The sequence below is a fragment of the Neltuma alba genome, unplaced genomic scaffold, assembly GCF_004799145.2.
Source record: "Neltuma alba isolate B1F8T4 unplaced genomic scaffold, ASM479914v2 tig00012522_pilon, whole genome shotgun sequence".
Taxonomy (NCBI): Eukaryota; Viridiplantae; Streptophyta; class Magnoliopsida; order Fabales; family Fabaceae; genus Neltuma; species Neltuma alba.
This window is the reverse complement of record NW_021636989.1, coordinates 1-6,693: the sequence shown is the minus strand read 5'-3', so window position 1 is coordinate 6,693 and position 6,693 is coordinate 1. Positions and strand designations below refer to the sequence as shown.

The 6,693-nt window shown below is 36.1% G+C and overlaps 1 pseudogene; it reads right to left on the bottom strand.

The window, feature by feature from the left end:
- Window positions 1-254: 254 nt before the first annotated feature.
- LOC114728196 (branched-chain-amino-acid aminotransferase-like protein 1) lies at window positions 255-6,352 on the bottom strand (annotated as a pseudogene).
- Window positions 6,353-6,693: the final 341 nt, after the last annotated feature.

Genomic DNA, 6,693 nt, shown 5'->3' with positions numbered 1-6,693 from the left:
TCTTACAAACGAGATCTTATAAATAAGAATAGAGATAGTAGTTTATAAGTAGAATAAATTAGTTTGGAGAAAACTGATAAGTATAATATTTTAAAACAATTTATTTAACTTTTTTAATATTTTAAAATTAATCAACTGGGTCTTATAGTAGGGTGTGTGTGTATATATATTTCATTTTTCAGAAAATATACAATTTAGAAAGATAATTTACAACACCAATGAATGCATTCCATAACTGGAGGGAGGAAAGAAAATGAGGAAAAAGAAGATACCCACAGGGCCTTTTATTGAGGGGAGAAAGGTCCAGTCCACTGTGATTGAACACAGCGCTGTCATTGTTCACGAGAAAGAACATACATCTATTCTTTGATGACAGAAATTTAAGGTCATAGTTACTTACTTACACGAAATGGCATAGCAGCAACTTGCAGTCTTTAACAGAAGCAGGCTGGAAGAGAAGACTTGCAGGGGAAAAATGAAGTGTAGCTTTCAACTGTGGAGGTAGGTGGGTATAGGTACACCGGACTGCTCAGTCAACTTTTTGTAAGCACCCTGCAATCTCTTAGTCACTGGCCCCACTTCTCCATTGCCAATTATGCGACCATCAACCTTCACAACCTGGACCAATTGGCGTCAATCATCAGATTTTTGTGTTCATGGTATGTTGATAAATGTAAACAGCAAATGGCATGAACCCCGAGGAGCCAAATGGGCCACTAATAATATGTAAATATGGCAAACTTCATTCAGGCAAATTTCAATCTATCAAATATAACGCACTACTTACTGGGCTGAGTTCTCCCATTGTTCCTGTTGTCCATATCTGCAAGAAAGCCTCCCAGTTATAACTCAGCTCAAATTTAATTGAAGCAAGGAAAAGGAAAAGGATCTCAATTCCTTTCAGGTTCGTAGGTCTTAAAAGAGCACTAGGACTATCATGCTTAGCCTATCCTCACATAATCAAGCAATGGAACTAAAATAACTAAATTCAAGTACAGAATTGGATCAAACTTCTATTTTGCTAGGTATCAGTAGGTAGGCCACCAAAGTTCAGTGAGAAATCAAGAAAATTACAAATTTCCTATTTGATCCCCAACCAGTGGCTATATACCGTCACCACAACAAGAAATAATTAGAGCAGTGGACATGTCAAAAGAGAAATAGACATGAACCTCATCTGCGGTATGAACTTCAGATAGACTAATTCTCCTCTCCTCCAATACTAACTCCTGCATCACTACAAGGTCCATCACCTGAAATTAGTAAACAGCTTAATCTCATTAATTGCAGAATACGCTTTACTTCAGTCAGGTCTCAGTCATCCATGTCAAGCAGCTGTTATAAACCTAGTCTCTACAACTTACAGTTGCTCGTGTAACACCAGGCAGACAGTAATCAGCATGTGGTGTCAAAACACGGCCCTTTTTAACTATGAACTGCAAGAAGACCAAAATATTAGCCCAATTGTTACCAACCAATACTTGCAATCCATTTTCTTCTGTTCTAGAAATCCCTGCCAAAGAAGGGAAAATAGAAGACAACAGCATATGATCCTTCTTAAATAATAAAACAAGGGGAGTTGTCACTTTTGCGACTGCACATTCAAGATTAACCTACACTATATTTATTATACTGTCTTCATGTAGGAAGACTCTCGGTTCTAGAAATCCTTATCGAAAAAGTGAAAAAAGAAAACACAAAACAAGAATACATGATCCTTGAATTATGAGAAGCGGGGATCTGTTACCCTCTGAGACCGCAAATTAAAGATGAAGTCACCTTGTATTATTGTACTGTAGCATCTGTAGGATGATTATCTTACATTTGTAGGCATTGGGGTGTACTGCTAGGTTTGCTTACTAAGATAGGACTTTAACGGTTGCATGATGACAATAATTAAGGTTGTAACAAAGGGGCCTAAGATGTCGAGTTTTATGTCTTGTTTTGTATGGTTGACCTATAAGTACATGTTTCTAAATATACTGACTTCATTTCCCAGAGAGGCTTTTCCTTTCATCTTCTCCCATTCACAGAATTCTTAAGCCTTGTAAGCTGTAGCATATAATGACCAGAATGGTTTAAAAAAAAAAAAAATCTGCCAGGTAAGACGAAGTTGAGGACATACAATGTTAGTTGCATTGGTTTCAGACACATAACCATCTTTGTCGAGCATGATTGCATCATTTGCATTTGCATTATTCCCTTCAATCTGCACCAACATTTTTGACAATTGTGATGTCCATCAGAAATATCCATAAGAATGACCCTTAAGCCTGACAAGAAGTTCTGAAACAGTGCATTTTATCATGCTAGTATTTGTGAATCAAATTACCCCCACGTGGTAGTAAATCTTCGACGTGTCTTTTGCAAATGCCAAATCACATACGTCACTCAAACAAGGATAAGTACCAAGATATTGTCTCAGCAACCATCCTCGTTCCAGTAGCAGACCATCCCGAAATAACAACAATAATACCGATTCTAAATATAAGACTCATTTTGCAGTGTAATTTACACTACAAAATGCGTCTTACATTTAGAATTGGAGGAGCATTTGTATAATTACAGAATAGGAAATATTTCCAAGGAGAAAAACAAAATACCTTCGCAAGTATGTTATTAAGGAGGTTATTGTGATGAATCTTTGAATCTAGATTCTGATCAGAAAACAAAAAAGGGAGAGAAGACAAAGTCAACTGGATGCACTAAAGCAGTATGCCGATGGTTCACATTCTATAACAATATCACATTGTAGTAACAAGAAATAATTTCAACAGAATTTCGTTCAATTGAAATAATACCAACTATTGTCAGACATAATGGCCAGACACAACTTTGATTAAGGAGATTTGGATGAAAAACAATTTTACTGTTATCTGCCAGGATACACAAGGCACTTTCTACTGTTCACAAAATCAGGTAGAAACAATTAAGATGAACTTTTCTTTCATAACTAGTATAAAAATTAGAAGCTTACATTTGGTGAATTTCGACGAGTTGTAGCAGTCACAGTACTATACCATGGGTATTATCATAAACAGGGGGCTTCCATTCAGCAAGCACTGCACATGTGAAAAACACAGTGTAGGAAAAGGATAATCGTGGCGACTGGAATGAAAGTAATCTTGTCAGTTCCATTGAAATTTTCAAATTGATTCAGAAAATCTCTTTCCGTATTATAAAGATAATCATAGAATATCATCGTTATACAGTGTGGGGAAAGGAACTTACCAATTAATGTGCATCCATAACGATTGAATGCTGGGCTCATTCCAGATGTAACCTGGAGAAGAAAATAATATAATTTTGCATCACTTCAAAGGAAGGTTGGACCTAAGGGTTACATAAGATTAATGGCTTTATAAATTGGGTCACCAATTAAAAAGACAAAGACTATCGTTCGGCTTATCACACCCGGTTTATCCATAACCCATCAAATCATTTAAAAAAATAAAAATAAAAGGAAACTTGAAGCACAGGGCTTAACATCTCCTCAGTCTTATCTAATATTTCATTCAGATCCTAACCTGCCTTTGGAAATTAAATTTTGCGAGAGAGTAAGTACAACCTTTTTTCCTCTTGTCAGAGAAAGCCGAATGTGCGAGTTGTCAAACATCCCATTCCTAATTAGTGTTCTGAAGATTGCTTCCTTAATCTGCAATTTATTTTTGCAACCACACATTACAGTGAACTTAACAAGATCCAGTACCATAACACGGCATAGTAAGACAAGGGTGAGACCACAATTCAAGATATATTTTTTCTGAACAAACTCACCTCATCTCGGGTTGGAACATTTTCAAAAGCCAAAGCTTTTGCTGAATCAAACATCCTGATGTTAATCATGGCATGTCAGATCAACAACAGTGATGAAGACCAAATGTTTTCAAATGACTAAAGTTTCACCACTAAAGTATAACTTAGCAAGCATGGAATATAGTATCTTCTGCTAAGAAACCATCTCCAAATGCCAGTGCTAGCAAATAGCGCTCGTACTAATAACTTTCTTGCAGTTAATGATTTACCCATATTCATTCCATATATAATGTTATGCTAATTATTTCAGTTTATGCATGTTTAAATAATCACTAACCAGATTTGAAACATGAATAAAATGTCAGCATCAGGAATTAACTTACTAATTTATCACTAACACTACCTGTCTAGATGTTCCTCAAGCTTAAAAATCTTTCCATTGTACACCCGAACGCCCTCCCAAACTGAATCGCCGCCTTGAACAACTGAATCAAAAACAGAGACCTGATAGACCGGGGCAAATAGTAAAATAATTAGAATGTGTGCAAAAATCATACAAATTAGATCCTTTATCTTATTTGCTGACAAGAGACATTAAGGCGTCAATCAAACCTTTGCACTCTCACGTGGCACAATCTCATCACCAACCCAAGCAAGAAGTTTCTCATTTGCAGGAACTGGAAGATCAGGTGGAGGGAAAGGAGGGCTCAGGAGGGATGACTTCTTCTTCACATGGCGTCGAAGCATATTGTAGAGGGGTAGACTTTGCTCCAGCAAATCGTAGAAAGAAAAGGGAAATGGCTACAAAGAAGATAAAGTATACAGAATTTTTGTCAAAATACCTTCCTATGTAAAAAGAAAAATGTCCTGCCTTCTTCAAATGAAGTGGCCAGGACACCTTACAGTTCTGCTAATCTCAAACAACAACAAACCACATACCTGAGGATACTTCCTTGCTGGCTTAAAACCAGTAGACTTCTGTACAGTCTTATACCACCAAGGGGCCCACAAGCCATCTATTGGTTTTGGACCTGCTTCCCACCTGGCAGGCTTATGGTGTCAATCTATGATGCATGCATATAAAGTGACAGTAGCAGGAGAATAGTTATAAACATTATGCAGGAATATTAAATTGTCATTGAAAGAAAGGCATAGCACAAATTTACAAGATAAGATAACTTTCCTTAGAGAAGTTCTACATACTTCAACATGTCAGGTTGGAAAGGAATGTCCAAATCATCACAAAGACCACGCAGCGTAGCCTTCAAAGCAACAAATTATTATACACATGTGCAGCATAGGTAAAAATTAAGATCTCTACATATATTGGCTCACTTTATAATGGAAAACATGTGAAATCAAAATAGTAAAAGAAGACTCTCATTCATTAAAAAATTTTAAAAAAATCTCTTGGAAAGAAAATTGTCTAGAAGATGGTGGTTGACCAGCACAGAAGAACAGCAATTTTTTCCACTAGTGACGAGCTAAGCATTGCTAGCAATCTAACACCACAATATTCAGGCTAGAATTCATAAAACACCCTTGAACTTCTAATCTATGTGAAGATAATCCTCCTAACCATCAGAAAATGAAATGAAGCCTCCAAAACCTGATATTATGTGCACCCAACTCCTTGTTGTTAGTGAATTCGTTACGGAAGTGAGAACATTAATGGGTTTTGCACATGACTCAAAATTTAAAGAGTTATCTACACAATGGAGTTTTGGGGTCCCATTTAATCAAACTCTTCCATACAAAAATTGGATGTTTGAGGGCTCCATCATCTAATTTTAATTGCACATGGCCTAGAATGTTGTGCATTCTAGTCTAAAATCAAACTATAAAAACCATTAATCGGATAGAGTACAATGAATTTTAACATCATTCACACAAGTGAAAACTGATTATGATTGCAGTTATACAAAAGGATTCATTAATTTAAATTGATTTGACAATAAAACTAGAGAACAGTCTAAATATTGAAACTAAGAAATTATAGACCAATGGCTACCATGAAATCTTATTCACGCTGTCATGCATTCTTTAATGATAACAATTGCGCATGCTCATAGAGCGTGAGTACCTCAGGATCTTCTTGAAGTTCTGCAGCATCAATGACAGGTGGTGGTTTTCCCCTTCACGAAGATCATTGTATATACAAACAAGTTCTGCCAAACCCAACTCAAAAAATGATGGAGGCACAACTTTGTGAAAGGATGGCTGGACACACAATAAGGCCAATCATACAAGAAAAATCAGTCAGTGACGGCGGATAATTATGTAAGCCTACAAACATTACTAAGACACATACTTTTAATATCTCTTAAACATCATTTAAACTTGAAGCTCATGGTTTGGTACTAGCCAGCAATATGCTGCACTAGCTTGTGGATTTAGAGATAAACAAGAAATAAATGAAAAATATTTTTTAAGAAATACATCTTACCAAAATGTCAAGAGGATTTCTTATCAGAATAAAGTGCTTTCCTTTGTTCAGCAGATCATCTGTCAAGCCTTGTAACCGTTGCTTTGCAATATGCTGGAGGCAACAAGTAGGGGTAAAACTTGGAGATAGGTTAGCGATGGAATTATTTGTCGACCATTATAGTCTTTCTGAAGAACTATTCAATAGGCAAATTCACATTCAAAGAAACAGATACAAGATAAGAACTTTTATAATGTAGAGTAATTTAATGTTTTAGTCCTTGAACTACTCAGAGGATTTAATATGAAGAGCCAGCATGATAGGTTACTCTTCCGGGACTGAATCATTAACTTACGCTACCATATGAAGTAAAGCTAGAGAAGATTCTAGACATGATTAAAATGGGTATATATGGTCCTCACAAAAGATATACTGAACCAAGAATATGAGTTTCAGCTACTTAATACAGAACACTCGAGATTTAGATAACTAGTCTAATAAGTACTTCCATA